Raw genomic sequence first — 23,433 nt, 5'->3', positions numbered from 1 at the left:
ACGCTTTCCGTAAGCGTTCCTGGGGGCTATATACCGACTCCCCTCTTTTTTGTCTTTGAAGCATTTCTTTTAGTGTACGGTGAGCTCTTTCTACAATCGCTTGTCCTGTGGGTGAATGCGGTATACCTATGGAATGGAGTATTCCCCAATCTGTGAGAAATGTTTTGATTTTTTCAGAACAATGAGCAGGGCCATTGTCGGTTTTTATGGTTTTTGGAATTCCTAGGATTGCGAAACAACTGAGCCAGTGTCTGATAACGTCTTTGGCTTTTTCTCCCGTGTGTGCTGTTGCATTAATGTATCTGGAATACATGTCTACTGTAACATGGACATATTTTAGTTTACCGAATTCAGCTATATGTGTAAGGTCTGTCTGCCAGATTTCATTGGCTGTTATGCCCCTGGGATTAACCCCTTCCTTAGCTGGCATGGGGGTAATTTGCTGGCAGTCAGAGCATGACATAATTATGTCTCTGGTCTGGTTTATTGTAATTTGGAATTGTCTCTTTAATGAACGTGCATTTTGGTGGAAGAACTGGTGTGAGACTTTAGCCTGTTCCAGAATTTTGGGAACTGTAGTTGCCATAGCAGTTGCATCAGCTTTTTGATTGCCCTCTGCTATGGGTCCTGGAAGTTCTGTGTGTGACCGAGTGTGCATTATGTAAAAATCAAATTTTCTGTGGTTGATAAGAAACCATATGGTACGAATTTCTGTAAATAAGTGAGGATTAGTGACATCTCGAAGGAAGGAGGCTTCGAGACGTGAGACCAACCCTGCTGCATAGTGAGAATCTGTGACAACATTCATAGGTTGATCATGGAACAATTCAAATGCCATGCGGATAGCTGCTAGTTCTAAAACCTGTACAGAACCTTGGTCCAAGGTTTGTACCTTATTGTCCCATTGTCCTGTGGCAGGGTTCTTCCATGTCACGATGGCTTTTTTCGATCGTCCAGATGCATCAGTGAAGACTGTGACTCCATTTACTGGTCGTAGTTTGCAGCGACGCGTGGCCATCAGGGGTAGATTTCCTATTTCCGCCCAGAGTTTATGTTTCGGGAAGTGAATGGAAATATTACCGTGGAAGTCCGCTAATGCAGTCTGAAACCCAGCGTCCTCTGCAAGAAGCCAGTCTAAGTTGTCTTTTGTGGCTGGAATGTAGATCGTCTCAGGATCCCTTCCATCCATCTCCTGCAGATGTCCTCTACCTTTCATAATGAGCTTAGCAAGCATGTCATTAACGGTCCAAACAGTCTTAGGTGGAGAGTGGGGAAGAAATAACCATTCTAGAATTCTCAAAGGGTCAGATTCTGCCTGATCCCATTGGAAAAGGACAGCAAAAGGTTGGAACTTGCTGGATATGATGGCGAGGCGAATGTGCAGGTCAGGGGGTTGTCGTCTGCTTTGCCTGTTTTCGACAGCTTGGGAGCATACTTCCAGAGCTTGTTTTGCTTCTGGGGTTAGGGATCGAATAGATGTGAGAGTTGGGTCGCCTTTAAGTAGCTCGAAGAGGGGGTGCAATTCCTCTGTTGTGATGCCCAAGACAGGCCTCAGCCAGTTAATGGCTCCTAAAAGCCCTTGCAAATCATTCAGGGTCATAGTGTCCGTTACTTTGAAAGTCACTGGTTGTGGCATGATTTCCTGTTGAGTGATCCTCCATCCGAGGTAGGTCCAAGGTTGGGTGCGTTGAATTTTTTCTGGGGCAAGCTGCAGACCTGCTTTTTGGATGGCGTCAGTTAAGGCAGTCAAGGTGGATTGTAGTTCAGTCCCGTGTTTTGCTGCTATCAGGATGTTTGATATTCCTGTCTTTGCCTCCCATTCTAATTGTTCAATTTGGGTATAGGTCAATTTATGCATGTTTGTGTTTTGAGTAGATCTAGAGGTGTGTATTGCTGTATGTTGCAACTTTGTGGAGCATCTTTGGGCTTGTGTTGTATGAAGGTTTTGTTTGTTTTGCTTTCTCAAGGCTCTTGCAGTGACTGTGTATAAAGAGTTATGTGTTTCTGCAGTTGAAATTGTAACTGGTTGTTTGTTTGCTACTTGTTTAAGTTTGGCTTTCCATGTTGTGTATGGCATCTTGTCTAACAGCATTTTAAAATAGTGAGAAGTAAATACTTGATTTGGGGCCCCTCTTATTATTATTCTTACCCTCTGTAACACAAAAGAACTTTTTATAATAGCAGATCATCTGTCAATTAGTAAAGTTGCCCTTCTGTGACTTAGAAAATTAAACATGGTAGTTGATAGCTGTATGTCTGCTGTGTTTTGCAATGCTACCTCTAGGTTGTTGGTTCTGTCAGGAGGTGGATGGTGTTGTCCCAGCTGAAATTCTCGCAGTACAAAACCAACCACTGTCATTGCCAGCAACGCCGTCAGTACACGTGCTGTCCACTTCAACGTTGGTAGCTTTGACTTTGCTGATGGTCTGGGCTTGGGTAGGCAGATGTTCTGTGTGCTTTCCCAGTCTACATCTTCTTCCTCGAGCTGAAGTAGTAGCCGTAGCCATGTTTGCTGTTCTTCCTCTTTTGCAGGATTCAAAACTGCTTGTCCTTTTTCTGGTTCTCTTGTCTCACTGAGTTCAGTTTGCCACAGCTCAGCTAAGCTTTTTAGGGAGTCAGTATCTCTTCTTCCTCCTCCATCAGGCCATCTTCGGCATAGAAGCTGTTCTGAGGCTGGTGAGGGCTGTGGGTTGGTTTCTGGGTAGGAGAGCCACAGTGATGCTTTAACTGTTGTGCATTTGTTGTGAGTTGGTTGAACTGGTGGTGACGGAAGAGGCACTTTCACTTCCGCCTCACGGCCGGAGTAAGCTTGCTGCGTCCATGTTGCTGCGTGGTTGTTCTGCAGCGGTCTCATGGCCGCTGCGCAGCCAAAGGGTGTTAGTGGAGCGCCCTGGCTAAAGGGAGCTAGCAGATTCTCTTCTGTGTCCTCTATAGACTCGCTGTCTATTTGTCCGTCACAGTCATCCTCCCCCCTTCCCGGCGAAATGCCTGAACCTGGGGGTGGCGGCTTCACTTCCGGCACACGGCAGGGGCAACATGGCGGTGCCTCCGGTGCCACTCTCCTTCTGCACATTGACTGTGCAACCACCGTGTAGCGGTCGCCCCGTAACGGTCCAGGGGTCGGCGCTGCTCTGTAATGGTCCTCGGCTCCAACAGCACTGCTTGCTGCTCTGTATGGCATGGTCTCAGCTGCAGCCATGGGCGCTGGCATAAAGCCAGCATCCCCCCCGGCTGCCATGCTCATGCTGCCAGCCCCCAAGCCATGCTCCTTCACACCACACGCTGCCACTGCACTGTTCCCCCCAAGGGCTCCCCCTCCCCCTCATCCCCCCTGACCAACGTGCATTCCCCCCCTGCCCCACTCGGTCGGTGGGGGGGCTGGGGTTGAAGGGGGGGGGGTTGAGGGGAAAGGAGTGAAGGGGGGGGAAGTCCACTCTCCCGGGTGCATTTGCCTTTCTGTAGTGCTTATTCAAGGCTATCATAATGTCTTTCCATGTAGGCAAATTCTTGAGGGCGTCTGTTTTTCCCTCACTGGCTTTTTCAATAATTTTGTTCCCTATTTTCCTCCAAGATGACACTTGACAAGGTCCAGTCAGAGGGAATGCAGGTTCAGGCAACGAAATCCAATATAACAAGTCCCATAACTTACTTTCTTCTATGGTTGTTCTTGTAAAAGTTGAGAGACAGCTTCTGCTGTTTGTTTGATTTTTGGAGTAATTCCCTCCTGACGGGTAAACCACCCTCCCATATTCGCCAATTTTTGGTTACCTCTGTGCGGAAGCTCTGTTGTCCTTTCTTCTGGTCCTTTTTTCTTCCTTTTTTGTTCCTTTTTGCAGAGGTAACCCAGCGCGCTGAATTCTTTCTTTTCTTCCTTTTGGTTTTGGCGATATGGACACCCCCGGACAGGTTCCCCAGAGCTTCTGCTCCTGGTTGCCGGTAACCTGCTGAAGACCCTGTTCGGGCTCCATTTGAGGTGCTGTTCAAGGCACGAACCCCACTCTGACACGAACAAGTGCCAGAGCAGAAATACCATTTATTCAAACTGCCCAGGTTTAAATACCACGCCTGAACATGTCACGTGACCCTCTAACCAAAGACAATCAAATATTGTCTGAGAACCCGGGAGACCACAACTCCCATGGTTCATTGCTACATTCTTCCTGCCACACTTCCCTTCTTCTGCCCCACCCCCAACAGCTTTGCCAGCTCTTCCTGGCCAGAGGAAGGCTTAACCAAAGAGCTCGAATCACATAACATCCTGCCTTGGAAGGGACCCACAAGGGTCGCCCAGTCCAACTCCTGGCCCTGTGCAGGACAGCACAGCCATCCCACCGTGTGCCTGAGAGCGTTGTCCAAACGCTCCTTGAGCTCTGGCAGCCTTGGGGCCGTGACCACTGCCCTGGGCAGCCCGTTCCAGTGCCCGACCACCCTCCGGGGAAAGCACCAGGGCAGTTGAAGTCTCCACGAGAAGCAGGGACTGTGACCTGGAGGCTGCTTCAAGCTGCCTGTAGAGGTCTCCTCCCCATCTTGCTCCTGCTCAGGAGGCCTGGAGCAAACCCCCACAGCAGTGTGCCCATTCCCAGCCTGCCCGCCCTTTGATCCTGACCCATCAACTCCTGAGTGGCTCGCCATCCCCCCCAAGACAGAGGTCGAGACCTTCCGAGTGTCACCTCCCCGAGATCTACGGATGTCGTCTCCCTGGGCTCCTGTGAGGCCCCGCATGTGGTTGCCAGCGCATTCTTCCCTCTCCCTTATGGGCCCTGTCCAATGCAGCCCCAGGGCAGCCCGGAGGAGCCCTGTCTGGGGCTGCGCTGGGGTGACCGGGGACACGGTGGGCTCACTGGGAGCAGCCTTCCAAAGCCCCAGAGCGGCAGGATGGTGCCCAGGCTCTGCTCAGGGCTGCTTTGGGCGAGGGGCCGTCTGCGCGAGTCCTGCACGGGACCCATGTGTCCTGGCTGCCACGCCAAAGGGCTGCTTCCCCAGGCGAAGGGGACAGGGGAGTGACCCTGCGTGAGAGCCTGCACCTCTGGCAGTGACTCAGGCCCGGGGTGCCCTTTGGGTGCCCTTGGTGCCCTTTGGGCCTTGCTGGATCTGCTTGCTGCCATTTGCTGGGGCCACCCTGCACTCCCTCCCCATTCCAGGCAGACACAGGCAGGTGTTGGAATAAAATCTTTTCTTCCGTAACCAGAAGAAAACTGTTAACTATATCTACGGAACGGCGGAGGGGGTCAGACAGAAATGCACACAAATCAACAGGATTGGCAAAAATGTCCGCTTTATTAGAGGACAGACAGCTCATATGCTGCCTGCGACACACAGACATGTGGTTCTTCCCCAGGTTACATTGGATACATAAGGCAAACATACTGTCGTGTACAGTACTAATTGGATATCAGCAGGTGTCCATAAGCCTTGTTTTCCTGCCAGAACAACTCCTCCTTCACCTTGGCACAAGGCCTGCGCCATAGAAGTGGCGCAGTATTTTTTACTCTCTGCACCCAGTCATGCCAAGGGGAAGGTCTCAGAAATGCAACTGAAATTGTTCACACAATTTCTGTCCACCGACATCTACGTCTACATCTATCTCTACATCTTCCCTACATCTCTATCTACATCTTCCCCACATAAACACCCTCCCTCCCTCCCGCTGGGATAGATCCCCAAACGATCTATCCCTCCAACTGGCATAGATCCCCAAACGATCTATGCCTCAACCTGGGATAGGTCCCCAAACGACCTATCCCTCAAACAGGGATAGGTCCCCAAACGACCTATCCCTTTAATAGGCCTAAGCCAATCTTCCTGCCCCAGCCCCGGCTGCGGGAGCCTTGATCTTCATGGCAGGCCCTGGCTCAGAGCCCCCCTTCCTCTTCGCCCCGCGCCTTTCCAGCTTGGTGTCTCCGCGGTCCGTGGGCGCGGGGACGCTGCTGCCACCATCCTGGCTGGTCCCTGCAGCCCCCGGGGAGGAAGCCAAGTGCCCCTGAGTCCCCTGCGGCAGGACCTTCCCACTCAGCAGAGCGCGGCTGGTTGGAGTCACCCCAGGCTCCCTGGTGGCTTGGAGCTGGGGTGCGGCTGAGTGGCTGGCGGTGGTGTGCCTGGGCGGGGAGGTGTCCTCCTCCATGGCGACATCGCTGGCCAGCGAGAGGTCGCAGCCGCGGGCGGTGTCCTCCTCCATGGGGACGTCGGTGGCCAGTGAGAGGTCGCAGCCGCGGGGGGCGTCCTCCTCCATGGAGACGTCACTGGCCAGGCTGATGTTAAGTGCCGGGGTGACGTCCACATCCATGGGGGTGCTCCCGTCTGGGGGGCTGCCACTGCCCAGGGGTGTCCCGGAGGGGTTGGCTGAGCTGGCAGGGCTGCGCTGGCTGTGCCGCGCTGCTGGGACCGGGGCCACTGCTCTCCCCTGATGGTGGTAGGGCTGCAGTTGACCCTGGGGGGCACGTTGGTCTGCCCCAGCCAGGGGCTTCCCACTGCCCTGGGGCCCCCCCCGGGCAGTGTTGGATGTTACAGCAACGCCAGGGCTGCTTGCCAGTGGGGCTGGTGGAGGCAGGTTGGCTGAGCCTGTGAGAAAGAGTAAAGCCTGGAAGTCACATCCCGAGCTGGGGCCGTCAGGTGCTTGGAGGACTGAGGAGGAGGAGGAGGAGGAGGGCGAGGTGCAGGGGAGGAAGGGCTGTGAATGTCCCCACCGTGCACTGCGGGGCTTTCGGGGTCAGGCTCTGTCCTCACCTTTGGTGCCGGAGCTTTGGGGGGAGCGGAAGAGCTGCACGAGCCGGGTCAGGGCTGATCTCCAGCTCACAGAGCGGCGCCACAGAGCTGACAGGGCCATGGTCCGTCACGCCCGGTGGCCGGTCGCTTCTGTTGACTGGACACAGGTCTGGATGCTCCTCTTGGAGCGTCTCCAGGGATGGAATGTCGGGCCTCCCATTGTGTCATAGAGACAGCAGTAATGCTGGGGCTTCCCTGAGGTGCTGTTCAAGGCACGAACCCCACTCTGACACGAACAAGTGCCAGAGCAGAATTACCGTTTATTCAAACTGCCCAGGTTTAAATACCACGCCTGAACATGTCACGTGACCCTCTAACCAATGACAATCAAATATTGTCTGAGAACCCGGGAGACCACAACTCCCATGGTTCATTGCTACATTCTTCCTGCCACATCTCCCTCCTCTTTTTATTAACAAGTTGAGAAACACTATGTTTTTAACATTCTTATTAGAACCAATCTTATTTCAACTAATTATAAAAAACAGGGCCTATCGTCACAAGGCCTTTATTGAACTGTTGACAACTTTATTGGTTCGTGCAATATTCAAGCAATCTCAAATTACCCAGGGTTTGTAGGTGTGGATAACCTTTTATCTGAGGGTGACTTTGTGTAATGGCATCATCTTTATTTAAAAGGGAAATGTGTTGGGTTGTAGATGTTGTGTCTGAGGTGGTGTTGTCTGAAGTAGTGTTTAAGATGTCTTGCTATAAAGTGTACTTGCTTTCACACACACATACATGCGTCCACTCAACTTTCTCATTCATACTCTGGTGGCCACCGTTTCATTCTCTCCTTACACATGCACTCTTAAACCCTTTATTGTGTTTGACTCATGGAGTTTTGGTTCTGTATTGGTTACTGTTTATGTGTTTCTTTTGGTTCTGCATTGGTTACTGTTTATATGTTTCTTTTGGTTCTGTTGTATCATTTACTGCTTCTTTGTGATTATCCCTGTTTTAAGGAAATGTTAATGTAGATTTACACACATAGGGAACAGACCCATATCTCTTTTCCCCCTTTTTTTTTTTTTTTTTCTCCCCACTGTGTGATGTGTTTACTATTGTTGGTCGTGTTTCTTCTAATCCAAATCCTTCACTTATTTCTTCTGGTGGTTGTTCCTGTTGTGGTGGAGGACTAATATAAGGCCTGACACATCTAGAAGGGACCCATTGTAATTTGGTACCCTTGGATACACAGGCATATCCCCTTCCCCATGTTATGAGATCTACTGGTCCTGACCATTGCCCAGATATTAGATCTTTGATCATAACTGGTGGTTTGGAAGATGAAAGTATTTGAGTTTTCTGTTGGCGTTCATACCTGCTATGGTCTGTATCATCACAGTTTAAGAAATTTAGAACATATGACGCTTTCCGTAAGCGTTCCTGGGGGCTATATACCGACTCCCCTCTTTTTTGTCTTTGAAGCATTTCTTTTAGTGTACGGTGAGCTCTTTCTACAATCGCTTGTCCTGTGGGTGAATGCGGTATACCTATGGAATGGAGTATTCCCCAATCTGTGAGAAATGTTTTGATTTTTTCAGAACAATGAGCAGGGCCATTGTCGGTTTTTATGGTTTTTGGAATTCCTAGGATTGCGAAACAACTGAGCCAGTGTCTGATAACGTCTTTGGCTTTTTCTCCCGTGTGTGCTGTTGCATTAATGTATCTGGAATACATGTCTACTGTAACATGGACATATTTTAGTTTACCGAATTCAGCTATATGTGTAAGGTCTGTCTGCCAGATTTCATTGGCTGTTATGCCCCTGGGATTAACCCCTTCCTTAGCTGGCATGGGGGTAATTCGCTGGCAGTCAGAGCATGACATAATTATGTCTCTGGTCTGGTTTATTGTAATTTGGAATTGTCTCTTTAATGAACGTGCATTTTGGTGGAAGAACTGGTGTGAGACTTTAGCCTGTTCCAGAATTTTGGGAACTGTAGTTGCCATAGCAGTTGCATCAGCTTTTTGATTGCCCTCTGCTATGGGTCCTGGAAGTTCTGTGTGTGACCGAGTGTGCATTATGTAAAAATCAAATTTTCTGTGGTTGATAAGAAACCATATGGTACGAATTTCTGTAAATAAGTGAGGATTAGTGACATCTCGAAGGAAGGAGGCTTCGAGACGTGAGACCAACCCTGCTGCATAGTGAGAATCTGTGACAACATTCATAGGTTGATCATGGAACAATTCAAATGCCATGCGGATAGCTGCTAGTTCTAAAACCTGTACAGAACCTTGGTCCAAGGTTTGTACCTTATTGTCCCATTGTCCTGTGGCAGGGTTCTTCCATGTCACGATGGCTTTTTTCGATCGTCCAGATGCATCAGTGAAGACTGTGACTCCATTTACTGGTCGTAGTTTGCAGCGACGCGTGGCCATCAGGGGTAGATTTCCTATTTCCGCCCAGAGTTTATGTTTCGGGAAGTGAATGGAAATATTACCGTGGAAGTCCGCTAATGCAGTCTGAAACCCAGCGTCCTCTGCAAGAAGCCAGTCTAAGTTGTCTTTTGTGGCTGGAATGTAGATCGTCTCAGGATCCCTTCCATCCATCTCCTGCAGATGTCCTCTACCTTTCATAATGAGCTTAGCAAGCATGTCATTAACGGTCCAAACAGTCTTAGGTGGAGAGTGGGGAAGAAATAACCATTCTAGAATTCTCAAAGGGTCAGATTCTGCCTGATCCCATTGGAAAAGGACAGCAAAAGGTTGGAACTTGCTGGATATGATGGCGAGGCGAATGTGCAGGTCAGGGGGTTGTCGTCTGCTTTGCCTGTTTTCGACAGCTTGGGAGCATACTTCCAGAGCTTGTTTTGCTTCTGGGGTTAGGGATCGAATAGATGTGAGAGTTGGGTCGCCTTTAAGTAGCTCGAAGAGGGGGTGCAATTCCTCTGTTGTGATGCCCAAGACAGGCCTCAGCCAGTTAATGGCTCCTAAAAGCCCTTGCAAATCATTCAGGGTCATAGTGTCCGTTACTTTGAAAGTCACTGGTTGTGGCATGATTTCCTGTTGAGTGATCCTCCATCCGAGGTAGGTCCAAGGTTGGGTGCGTTGAATTTTTTCTGGGGCAAGCTGCAGACCTGCTTTTTGGATGGCGTCAGTTAAGGCAGTCAAGGTGGATTGTAGTTCAGTCCCGTGTTTTGCTGCTATCAGGATGTTTGATATTCCTGTCTTTGCCTCCCATTCTAATTGTTCAATTTGGGTATAGGTCAATTTATGCATGTTTGTGTTTTGAGTAGATCTAGAGGTGTGTATTGCTGTATGTTGCAACTTTGTGGAGCATCTTTGGGCTTGTGTTGTATGAAGGTTTTGTTTGTTTTGCTTTCTCAAGGCTCTTGCAGTGACTGTGTATAAAGAGTTATGTGTTTCTGCAGTTGAAATTGTAACTGGTTGTTTGTTTGCTACTTGTTTAAGTTTGGCTTTCCATGTTGTGTATGGCATATTGTCTAACAGCATTTTAAAATAGTGAGAAGTAAATACTTGATTTGGGGCCCCTCTTATTATTATTCTTACCCTCTGTAACACAAAAGAACTTTTTATAATAGCAGATCATCTGTCAATTAGTAAAGTTGCCCTTCTGTGACTTAGAAAATTAAACATGGTAGTTGATAGCTGTATGTCTGCTGTGTTTTGCAATGCTACCTCTAGGTTGTTGGTTCTGTCAGGAGGTGGATGGTGTTGTCCCAGCTGAAATTCTTGCAGTACAAAACCAACCACTGTCATTGCCAGCAACGCAGTCAGTACACGTGCTGTCCACTTCAACGTTGGTAGCTTTGACTTTGCTGATGGTCTGGGCTTGGGTAGGCAGATGTTCTGTGTGCTTTCCCAGTCTACATCTTCTTCCTCGAGCTGAAGTAGTAGCTGTAGTAATGTTTGCTGTTCTTCCTCTTTTGCAGGATTCAAAACTGCTTGTCCTTTTTCTGGTTCTCTTGTCTCACTGAATTCAGTTTGCCACAGCTCAGCTAAGCTTTCTAGGGAGTCAATATCTCTTCTTCCTCCTCCATCAGGCCATCTTCGGCATAGAAGCTGTTCTGAGGCTGGTGAGGGCTGTGGGTTGGTTTCTGGGTAGGAGAGCCACAGTGATGCTTTAACTGTTGTGCATTTGTTGTGAGTTGGTTGAACTGGTGGTGACGGAAGAGGCACTTTCACTTCCGCCTCACGGCCGGAGTAAGCTTGCTGCGTCCATGTTGCTGCGTGGTTGTTCTGCAGCGGTCTCATGGCCGCTGCGCAGCCAAAGGGTGTTAGTGGAGCGCCCTGGCTAAAGGGAGCTAGCAGATTCTCTTCTGTGTCCTCTATAGACTCGCTGTCTATTTGTCCGTCACAGTCATCCTCCCCCCTTCCCGGCGAAATGCCTGAACCTGGGGGTGGCGGCTTCACTTCCGGCACACGGCAGGGGCAACATGGCGGTGCCTCCGGTGCCACTCTCCTTCTGCACATTGACTGTGCAACCACCGTGTAGCGGTCGCCCCGTAACGGTCCAGGGGTCGGCGCTGCTCTGTAATGGTCCTCGGCTCCAGCAGCACTGCTTGCTGCTCTGTATGGCATGGTCTCAGCTGCAGCCATGGGCGCTGGCATAAAGCCAGCATCCCCCCCGGCTGCCATGCTCATGCTGCCAGCCCCCAAGCCATGCTCCTTCACACCACACGCTGCCACTGCACTGTTCCCCCCAAGGGCTCCCCCTCCCCCCCATCCCCCCTGACCAACGTGCATTCCCCCCCTGCCCCACTCGGTCGGTGGGGGGGCTGGGGTTGAAGGGGGGGGGGTTGAGGGGAAAGGAGTGAAGGGGGGGGAAGTCCACTCTCCCGGGTGCATTTGCCTTTCTGTAGTGCTTATTCAAGGCTATCATAATGTCTTTCCATGTAGCCAAATTCTTGAGGGCGTCTGTTTTTCCCTCACTGGCTTTTTCAATAATTTTGTTCCCTATTTTCCTCCAAGATGACACTTGACAAGGTCCAGTCAGAGGGAATGCAGGTTCAGGCAACGAAATCCAATATAACAAGTCCCATAACTTACTTTCTTCTATGGTTGTTCTTGTAAAAGTTGAGAGACAGCTTCTGCTGTTTGTTTGATTTTTGGAGTAATTCCCTCCTGACGGGTAAACCACCCTCCCATATTCGCCAATTTTTGGTTACCTCTGTGCGGAAGCTCTGTTGTCCTTTCTTCTGGTCCTTTTTTCTTCCTTTTTTGTTCCTTTTTGCAGAGGTAACCCAGCGCGCTGAATTCTTTCTTTTCTTCCTTTTGGTTTTGGCGATATGGACACCCCCGGACAGGTTCCCCAGAGCTTCTGCTCCTGGTTGCCGGTAACCTGCTGAAGACCCTGTTCGGGCGCCATTTGAGGTGCTGTTCAAGGCACGAACCCCACTCTGACACGAACAAGTGCCAGAGCAGAAATACCATTTATTCAAACTGCCCAGGTTTAAATACCACGCCTGAACATGTCACGTGACCCTCTAACCAATGACAATCAAATATTGTCTGAGAACCCGGGAGACCACAACTCCCATGGTTCATTGCTACATTCTTCCTGCCACACTTCCCTTCTTCTGCCCCACCCCCAACAGCTTTGCCAGCTCTTCCTGGCCAGAGGAAGGCTTAACCAAAGAGCTCGAATCACATAACATCCTGCCTTGGAAGGGACCCACAAGGGTCGCCCAGTCCAACTCCTGGCCCTGTGCAGGACAGCACAGCCATCCCACCGTGTGCCTGAGAGCGTTGTCCAAACGCTCCTTGAGCTCTGGCAGCCTTGGGGCCGTGACCACTGCCCTGGGCAGCCCGTTCCAGTGCCCGACCACCCTCCGGGGAAAGCACCAGGGCAGTTGAAGTCTCCACGAGAAGCAGGGACTGTGACCTGGAGGCTGCTTCAAGCTGCCTGTAGAGGTCTCCTCCCCATCTTGCTCCTGCTCAGGAGGCCTGGAGCAAACCCCCACAGCAGTGTGCCCATTCCCAGCCTGCCCGCCCTTTGATCCTGACCCATCAACTCCTGAGTGGCTCGCCATCCCCCCCAAGACAGAGGTCGAGACCTTCCGAGTGTCACCTCCCCGAGATCTACGGATGTCGTCTCCCTGGGCTCCTGTGAGGCCCCGCATGTGGTTGCCAGCGCATTCTTCCCTCTCCCTTATGGGCCCTGTCCAATGCAGCCCCAGGGCAGCCCGGAGGAGCCCTGTCTGGGGCTGCGCTGGGGTGACCGGGGACACGGTGGGCTCACTGGGAGCAGCCTTCCAAAGCCCCAGAGCGGCAGGATGGTGCCCAGGCTCTGCTCAGGGCTGCTTTGGGCGTGGGGCCGTCTGCGCGAGTCCTGCACGGGACCCATGTGTCCTGGCTGCCACGCCAAAGGGCTGCTTCCCCAGGCGAAGGGGACAGGGGAGCGACCCTGCGTGAGAGCCTGCACCTCTGGCAGTGACTCAGGCCCGGGGTGCCCTTTGGGTGCCCTTGGTGCCCTTTGGGCCTTGCTGGATCTGCTTGCTGCCATTTGCTGGGGCCACCCTGCACTCCCTCCCCATTCCAGGCAGACACAGGCAGGTGTTGGAATAAAATCTTTTCTTCCGTAACCAGAAGAAAACTGTTAACTATATCTATGGAACGGCAGAGGGGGTCAGACAGAAATGCACACAAATCAACAGGATTGGCAAAAATGTCCGCTTTATTAGAGGACAGACAGCTCATATGCTGCCTGCGACACACAGACATGTGGTTCTTCCCCAGGTTACATTGGATACATAAGGCAAACATACTGTGGTGTACAGTACTAATTGGATATCAGCAGGTGTCCATAAGCCTTGTTTTCCTGCCAGAACAACTCCTCCTTCACCTTGGCACAAGGCCTGCGCCATAGAAGTGGCGCAGTATTTTTTACTCTCTGCACCCAGTCATGCCAAGGGGAAGGTCTCAGAAATGCAACTGAAATTGTTCACACAATTTCTGTCCACCGACATCTACGTCTACATCTATCTCTACATCTTCCCTACATCTCTATCTACATCTTCCCCACATAAACACCCTCCCTCCCTCCCGCTGGGATAGATCCCCAAACGATCTATCCCTCCAACTGGCATAGATCCCCAAACGATCTATGCCTCAACCTGGGATAGGTCCCCAAACGACCTATCCCTCAAACAGGGATAGGTCCCCAAACGACCTATCCCTTTAACAGGCCTAAGCCAATCTTCCTGCCCCAGCCCCGGCTGCGGGAGCCTTGATCTTGATGGCAGGCCCTGGCTCAGAGCCCCCCTTCCTCTTCGCCCCGCGCCTTTCCAGCTTGGTGTCTCCGCGGTCCGTGGGCGCGGGGACGCTGCTGCCACCATCCTGGCTGGTCCCTGCAGCCCCCGGGGAGGAAGCCAAGTGCCCCTGAGTCCCCTGCGGCAGGACCTTCCCACTCAGCAGAGCGCGGCTGGTTGGAGTCACCCCAGGCTCCCTGGTGGCTTGGAGCTGGGGTGCGGCTGAGTGGCTGGCGGTGGTGTGCCTGGGCGGGGAGGTGTCCTCCTCCATGGCGACATCGCTGGCCAGCGAGAGGTCGCAGCCTCGGGGGGCGTCCTCCTCCATGGAGACGTCGCTGACCAGCGAGAGGTCGCAGCCGCGGGCGGTGTCCTCCTCCATGGGGACGTCGGTGGCCAGGGAGAGGTCGCAGCCGCGGGGGACGTCCTCCTCCATGGAGACGTCACTGGCCAGGCTGATGTTAAGTGCCGGGGTGACGTCCACATCCATGGGGGTGCTCCCGTCTGGGGGGTTGCCACTGCCCAGGGGTGTCCCGGAGGGGTTGGCTGAGCTGGCAGGGCTGCGCTGGCTGTGCCGCGCTGCTGGGACCGGGGCCACTGCTCTCCCCTGATGGTGGTAGGGCTGCAGTTGACCCTGGGGGGCACGTTGGTCTGCCCCAGCCAGGGGCTTCCCACTGCCCTGGGGCCCCCCCCGGGCAGTGTTGGATGTTACAGCAACGCCAGGGCTGCTTGCCAGTGGGGCTGGTGGAGGCAGGTTGGCTGAGCCTGTGAGAAAGAGTAAAGCCTGGAAGTCACATCCCGAGCTGGGGCCGTCAGGCGCTTGGAGGACTGAGGAGGAGGAGGAGGAGGAGGGCGAGGTGCAGGGGAGGAAGGGCTGTGAATGTCCCCACCGTGCACTGCGGGGCTTTCGGGGTCAGGCTCTGTCCTCACCTTTGGTGCCGGAGCTTTGGGGGGAGCGGAAGAGCTGCACGAGCCGGGTCAGGGCTGATCTCCAGCTCACAGAGCGGCGCCACAGAGCTGACAGGGCCATGGTCCGTCACGCTCGGTGGCCGGTCGCTTCTGTTGACTGGACACAGGTCTGGATGCTCCTCTTGGAGCGTCTCCAGGGATGGAATGTCGGGCCTCCCATTGTGTCATAGAGACAGCAGTAATGCTGGGGCTTCCCTGAGGTGCTGTTCAAGGCACGAACCCCACTCTGACACGAACAAGTGCCAGAGCAGAATTACCGTTTATTCAAACTGCCCAGGTTTAAATACCACGCCTGAACATGTCACGTGACCCTCTAACCAATGACAATCAAATATTGTCTGAGAACCCGGGAGACCACAACTCCCATGGTTCATTGCTACATTCTTCCTGCCACATCTCCCTCCTCTTTTTATTAACAAGTTGAGAAACACTATGTTTTTAACATTCTTATTAGAACCAATCTTATTTCAACTAATTATAAAAAACAGGGCCTATCGTCACAAGGCCTTTATTGAACTGTTGACAACTTTATTGGTTCGTGCAATATTCAAGCAATCTCAAATTACCCAGGGTTTGTAGGTGTGGATAACCTTTTATCTGAGGGTGACTTTGTGTAATGGCATCATCTTTATTTAAAAGGGAAATGCGTTGGGTTGTAGATGTTGTGTCTGAGGTGGTGTTGTCTGAAGTAGTGTTTAAGATGTCTTGCTATAAAGTGTACTTGCTTTCACACACACATACATGCGTCCACTCAACTTTCTCATTCATACTCTGGTGGCCACCGTTTCATTCTCTCCTTACACATGCACTCTTAAACCCTTTATTGTGTTTGACTCATGGAGTTTTGGTTCTGTATTGGTTACTGTTTATGTGTTTCTTTTGGTTCTGCATTGGTTACTGTTTATATGTTTCTTTTGGTTCTGTTGTATCATTTACTGCTTCTTTGTGATTATCCCTGTTTTAAGGAAATGTTAATGTAGATTTACACACATAGGGAACAGACCCATATCTCTTTTCCCCCTTTTTTTTTTTTTTTTTCTCCCCACTGTGTGATGTGTTTACTATTGTTGGTCGTGTTTCTTCTAATCCAAATCCTTCACTTATTTCTTCTGGTGGTTGTTCCTGTTGTGGTGGAGGACTAATATAAGGCCTGACACATCTAGAAGGGACCCATTGTAATTTGGTACCCTTGGATACACAGGCATATCCCCTTCCCCATGTTATGAGATCTACTGGTCCTGACCATTGCCCAGATATTAGATCTTTGATCATAACTGGTGGTTTGGAAGATGAAAGTATTTGAGTTTTCTGTTGGCGTTCATACCTGCTATGGTCTGTATCATCACAGTTTAAGAAATTTAGAACATATGACGCTTTCCGTAAGCGTTCCTGGGGGCTATGTACCGACTCCCCTCTTTTTTGTCTTTGAAGCATTTCTTTTAGTGTACGGTGAGCTCTTTCTACAATCGCTTGTCCTGTGGGTGAATGCGGTATACCTATGGAATGGAGTATTCCCCAATCTGTGAGAAATGTTTTGATTTTTTCAGAACAATGAGCAGGGCCATTGTCGGTTTTTATGGTTTTTGGAATTCCTAGGATTGCGAAACAACTGAGCCAGTGTCTGATAACGTCTTTGGCTTTTTCTCCCGTGTGTGCTGTTGCATTAATGTATCTGGAATACATGTCTACTGTAACATGGACATATTTTAGTTTACCGAATTCAGCTATATGTGTAAGGTCTGTCTGCCAGATTTCATTGGCTGTTATGCCCCTGGGATTAACCCCTTCCTTAGCTGGCATGGGGGTAATTCGCTGGCAGTCAGAGCATGACATAATTATGTCTCTGGTCTGGTTTATTGTAATTTGGAATTGTCTCTTTAATGAACGTGCATTTTGGTGGAAGAACTGGTGTGAGACTTTAGCCTGTTCCAGAATTTTGGGAACTGTAGTTGCCATAGCAGTTGCATCAGCTTTTTGATTGCCCTCTGCTATGGGTCCTGGAAGTTCTGTGTGTGACCGAGTGTGCATTATGTAAAAATCAAATTTTCTGTGGTTGATAAGAAACCATATGGTACGAATTTCTGTAAATAAGTGAGGATTAGTGACATCTCGAAGGAAGGAGGCTTCGAGACGTGAGACCAACCCTGCTGCATAGTGAGAATCTGTGACAACATTCATAGGTTGATCATGGAACAATTCAAATGCCATGCGGATAGCTGCTAGTTCTAAAACCTGTACAGAACCTTGGTCCAAGGTTTGTACCTTATTATCCCATTGTCCTGTGGCAGGGTTCTTCCATGTCACGATGGCTTTTTTCGATCGTCCAGATGCATCAGTGAAGACTGTGACTCCATTTACTGGTCGTAGTTTGCAGCGACGCGTGGCCATCAGGGGTAGATTTCCTATTTCCGCCCAGAGTTTATGTTTCGGGAAGTGAATGGAAATATTACCGTGGAAGTCCGCTAATGCAGTCTGAAACCCAGCGTCCTCTGCAAGAAGCCAGTCTAAGTTGTCTTTTGTGGCTGGAATGTAGATCGTCTCAGGATCCCTTCCATCCATCTCCTGCAGATGTCCTCTACCTTTCATAATGAGCTTAGCAAGCATGTCATTAACGGTCCAAACAGTCTTAGGTGGAGAGTGGGGAAGAAATAACCATTCTAGAATTCTCAAAGGGTCAGATTCTGCCTGATCCCATTGGAAAAGGACAGCAAAAGGTTGGAACTTGCTGGATATGATGGCGAGGCGAATGTGCAGGTCAGGGGGTTGTCGTCTGCTTTGCCTGTTTTCGACAGCTTGGGAGCATACTTCCAGAGCTTGTTTTGCTTCTGGGTGTTGCCGGTGTATTTTGGTGCTGAAAAAAATCTCCGGAGCAGTTAATTAGGGGTGAGATAAGAAAGGGTTTATTTGCCAAGGCAGTAGATGGTATACGACGCGCGCGCCGGCCGTGCCCGAAAGGTTACCTTTTATAACATTATCCATCCAATCCCAGATGTGTCCACCCTTTGGCCCTTCCTCTGGACCGCCCCTGGCCTTCCCCCTGAGAATTGGGTCTGGGGTCTTTTTGGGACCACTTACTTCATCATCTTCAACTTCATCAGAGCACAAAGGGCACATATTTACCTAATTCTTGACCTATTCTGTGGTTTAGGCCCAGATATGCTGTTCTGTCAACTGTCTAGGCCTTGCCTTGACAAAAGACTAAACAATTCTGCTGTATTCAGAAGCAGGATTGATATGGGGAGCACAGAATGGGGTAAGAGGGTTAGGGAATGTATAAACAAGGGTACTGGAGAAAGGGAAAGGGACAAGGGACAAAGAAGGAAGGGGTTTCTGCTTTTAAACCTACTTATAAAACTCATAAGTCTTACAAATATTAGAAAAATGAAAACCATTAGGGGCTTAAGGCATCAGTTCCCCCCTTAGAGACTGGACAAAACCCAAAGGTCTTTGTCCAATCTCTACTACTTACACCTACAGCAACTATATAATAAGCTATCCAGTTTTTACACTAGTATTCAGATTTAGCCTGGTAACCATGAAGTAAGTTTGTGAAAATAGACTTAATGAAACATCTTAAGAATTACCAATATGCAATTTAAACTTGTTGCTGAATTTCAGCCAAATCCGTAGTGCAAATTCAGCACTCACTTATAAAGAATGTTTGGTGCATTTTGCTAAAGCCAAATGTAAATTTAGGCTTTAAACTTAATTCATAGTTCCTGGCCATACTAAGCAATACAAACAAGAAAAGCAAATTTAAACACTATTTTAACAGTTCTTGTAACAGTCCTTGCTGTTCTACTCGTCTCAGGAACAGAGGTTTCTCTTCTTCTTGGATGAAATTCAGGGTCCTTGATGATAACTGTCCACGTTGGAGATGGTCTGCTGGACTTAAAAACAGTTCTTTCCATTTGGCTTGCAGGAGTTTCAGTCTTTAGTGTAACATAAACTTAGTCCTTGGGCTGGAACAGATGAGCAGGAGTGTCTAGCTTCACAGGCTTAGGTGACATGATGTATTTTTGCAGTTCCTGCAAAGCAGATCTTAAAACATTAAACAATTCTACAGATAAACCTCTTTATGCAACTAGGGAGTCCATGAAGTGTGACTCTCTGATGACAATTTCACAGGAATTTTGGATCTTGGAATTCCTGCATTTCAATCTTCTGAGAGAGGAGCTTGTGCTTTTATCAAATAAAGCGATTAACTGCCAGTCACAGATATAATAGGCCAGTCAAGAGCTTACCTGAAGCAGACTGCGTCTGGATGCAGACAGCACCCTGGCAGTGCCAGTAGCCCACCGCAGAGAGCTTATACTCTCTGGACAAATTCTAGGCCTTACCGGGGGCAGGTTGTCCTGTTCCAACCTGTCCCAGACTGCAGTCAATCATCTTTACCTCATGGAGTAGTCTTACAGGGACTCCTTGCCTCCATGGATAAAAGCTGCCTCACCTGTTAAAATAGGTACATTTATAGATATGGGAATATCAACCAAGCAATAAAGTTAAGAAAGCATTTTTAGTACACTATTTAAGTAACTTAAACCTATTATTCCAACAACGATGTTACCGGATTGTCTCAAGGATTGTAAGCAATGGTGCAAGCCAGATTTTGGGTCTTATTGGAGGGTTCACAAAACCAGTGCTGTAATTCCTTGTTAGCAATCAGAAGCAGGATTCTCATGATGCAGCGTTGAACCTGCTAGAGTAGTACCGCTGCTTTACAGAAGCTGTGATGGCATCCAGGTAAAGGGTCACTTTGTGCTTTCTTGGCTCCGCTGCTTTTCACTACAGCATTGATGCCACTTTCTTATCCGTCCTCTGTTTCAGTGTAGGACTTTCTTTGCAAATTCAGGTTCACACACATTCCTAGATGACACTAGATAAAAAGCATCTTAAAAAGATAAACAGATTCCACAATCACATGCAAATTTTACGGACCCTTCATCAAACTGCTTTTAGGAGAAATTCTTCCACAAGCTGCAGAGAGACATAGATGTTTACAAATTTTTGTTGGAACAAGATAAGTGCAAGTACAAACATTGTAGGCTTCGAAGCAATTCATGTAACAAAAGCAAAAGCAATATAAGCCTTCAATTCTTAGCAATTAAGCTAACAAAAAGCGAAGCTTAAAACAATATAAAATAGTAAGTGACAAAGAAACACAATAATTACAGTATATGTATACGTTTCTGTACCACCTTTTAGTGCAAACTGATTTCAATTGTGTCAGAAGGCTTTTACCTACTCACTCTTGGTCTGGTGTATTGCGTTTGCAGTTGAGACATGTGTCTACTCTTGCATAAAAGTTGTTCTCATGGCATCTCAGTTTGAATTTTAGTGGTACAGCTTCCAGGGTTGTTTGCTGGAACAAACTGTCTGTGAACATTTAACTTCTGACACATTGTTAGTTTACATTTAAAATAGATCAGTATTCCCCTTTTCTGAGTTAGGGTAGGAAATATTCTTTCACAGGTTATGAGCCTGCGGCAGTTTTAAAAGATAGAAGATGCAAGGGTTAGTAAATAGTTTCTTTTCCCTTAGATAGTTCTCACAGTTTTCAAAGCATCACCTTATTACCTTATGACATATATTGCACCAGCGGATTTTAGTTTTTGTGTTCGCCGGGAATTTATACTGCTTTTGTCTTCCCTTCCCCCCTTTCGGTCTGATGGGGGGAGCGGAGGGTCCTGTGTTAGACTGGACTGGGACTCTAGCTACTGACACCGCTCTCTTGCTCACAGCCGCTAAGGTGTTATGAATTGCTCCACTCGTGTTGGCCACAGCCAGGAAATAATTTGCCTTTGCCCCTGCTACGGCCCCCGCTCTGTCTGCGGAGGTGGCAGCAGCTCCTGTAGCAAATCTAGATTTTAATTGTCCCACAGTTGGACTCACTCTTTGTGTGTTGGTGGTTAACGCTGCCCCGGCACTCGCAGAGCGGTGCCAGTGCCTGCGACGGTCATGTGATTTTCTCCTTCCTTTCCTACACATTGGGGTAGGTTGGGCACTGGCTGCTCTGGCTCTCGGCCTTGCTCCGCTTGTTATGGGAGCAGGCATCTTTATTGTTATGACAACTGTAAAGTCGTCGGGTGGCTTTAAAATCTCCACGACACTCGCATCCACTGCAGCTGCCTGCGTGGGATTAGATGTTACAGGGGAAGGAACTATTCCCCCCATGCCAGCTCGTACGGATAGGGGAGGCTCTATACTCTCATCTATTCTGTTTGTTCTAGCCTTTCTCGCAGCTCCCGGTGTCATTGCTACTTCCCGACCTCTGGTCACGCCTGCCACACCTGGGGCGGTTCCCGAAGCAGCAAGGGCAGAGCTGGGTCCCGCCACCCCTGCAAAGTCAGTGGCCCCATCTCTCTCTCGCGCTGCTACGCTCAACGGTCTCATAGCCTTCCTGGTACTCGCATTTGCTGTCTCTGCCTGGACCATACCAATAGGAGCCAAAACCTCTTCATTGGTCGGAGCAACAACTGGGACTAGCTTTTCTTGTCTTCGCTTTATTGTGCTCGCCACAGTTTTAAGCTTCGGGATCGCTCCCTGCTCTAATCTCGCTTTCTCCATCACACGCATCCTCACTGTATCACACACAGGCAACACTTTTTTCTTCACGGCACCAGCCAGTTCTGTCGCCATGGTAACGGCCATTCTAGAAGCCTCCCCTGCTCTCTGAGCCGGGAGTTCTGTTGCCGCGGCAATGGCTGTTCTTATAATCGCCTCACCGCCCACCGTACTAACTTTCTGCTCTCTGTTCTGGTATACTGCCCAGGCTATCTCTAATAATTTCTTTTTTATATCGTTTGTGGACCGTCCCACAAACAAGCGTGCCAGCTGTTTCTTTCCCACGTCTGATTCTAAATCAATATCAATATATTTTCTAACAACATCTTTCAATCTGTTCAAAAACTCTGTGGGCGACTCATTTGCCTTTTGCCTGGTTTCATACATTTTGGACCAGTTCATATCCCTTGCACTTGGGGCATGCAATTCCGTTCTAACAGTTCTTATATCGCTATCACCACCGATAAAACCAGCTGCCTGAGCACCCATCCTTGGTGCTGGGCTACTCGTTCTCAGAAACACTTCTACATTTGGGGCCGACGCCTTCTCTTCACTGCTACCGGTACAACTATCACCTTCAGTTATTACTAGTTTCTCTACTTTCGAGCTCACTTCTGCCGCTGTTATGACAACTTTATCTATCCTGGCAAAGCTGCCAGCTGCTGCAGAGCTACAGACTGCTTTCCTGCTCGGTGGAACAGACAGGGCAGACTCCGCAGCCATTGCCCCTGTGGGGCCAGGAGTTTCTCCTGCTGTTTCTCTTGTTGCAATCAAACTAGATGTTATTTCTGGGCTAGCCAGCCCCGCAGCGTCTGCATAACTTTCACTCTGCTCTGCCGCGCTGAAAGCGGCTTCAACAAAAGTTGATTTCACCTGCACCTCTGTGCGTACTCCAACTAAACCGACAGGACTCACTTCCGTTAGACCTGAGCTAACTTCTCCAGAGGCTTTAATTTGCCTAATCCCTCCCGGTGCAGCCAAATCCACACCAGGGGGTCCGCCGATGGCTCCTGCCTGCTCAGCAGGGGCTGGTCCCCGGGCAGCTTCTCCTGCATCTCTAGCCTCTCCCGGGCTGTTTGTTCTCTCATTAGGTGACATTAACACATTTAAATCACCATTCCCCGTGTTTTTAAATAAAACTCGTGAGACAGGGGTAGTTTTAACTTGATCTTTTCCCTCTTTTTCTAACTCTATTTCCGATTTTTCTGCCCTTTCTGAGCTTTCGTTTCTCTTATCTTCCACCCCCAATCCAGGACGTGTTAATAGGAACAAAAACAACTCTGCGTATCGAATTTCTCGCCACCTCTGTTCTACATGAAGAAGCGAGATCAATCGAAGCCCTGTATTGAGTTCAAACGGACCAAATTTCGGCCATGCTATCCCTCTCAGTTGTCCAAACAACGGCCAAATATTTAGAGACAACCTACACAGCTCTTCCTTCTTTAAAGGTGCCTCAGAACCAGCTAAAGTTTTCCAGTGTTTTAGAACCAAACTAAGGGGGGTTTCTTTAGGGATCTTAAATTTTGAATCCACACAACCCATGCTTGCAAAACAGAAGCAAACCAGTCAAACACACTGGGTCTCGAGATGACAACCTTTAGGTCACGAGGCTGTTAACGTAACCTCTCAGCTATTTACCGAGTCACACCGACTCCAGAGCCCCACCGGCTCTCCCACAGCGTCAGAGCACCGGAGGGCGTCCCCTCCAAAACCAGAACAGCCCCTAGGCTGAACTCCCGCCCTGACCTGGGTAATTGGTGAACCAACCCGTTCGCCTCCCCCTGAAAATTGACTCTCTAGACTGTTTCGAGGGCCCAAGTCAAAATTTTCAGGAATCCGTGCCCCCTATCCCGGGACACAAAACTTTCCCGCAGCTGCTAATTAACCAGATAGGTACCGTTTCCTTATCTCACCTCTATGC

This window comes from Pseudopipra pipra, chromosome W (genome assembly GCF_036250125.1).
Source record: "Pseudopipra pipra isolate bDixPip1 chromosome W, bDixPip1.hap1, whole genome shotgun sequence".
NCBI lineage: Eukaryota > Metazoa > Chordata > Aves > Passeriformes > Pipridae > Pseudopipra > Pseudopipra pipra.
The sequence above is the reverse complement of the archived record's forward strand: the minus strand, read 5'-3'. Positions refer to the sequence as shown.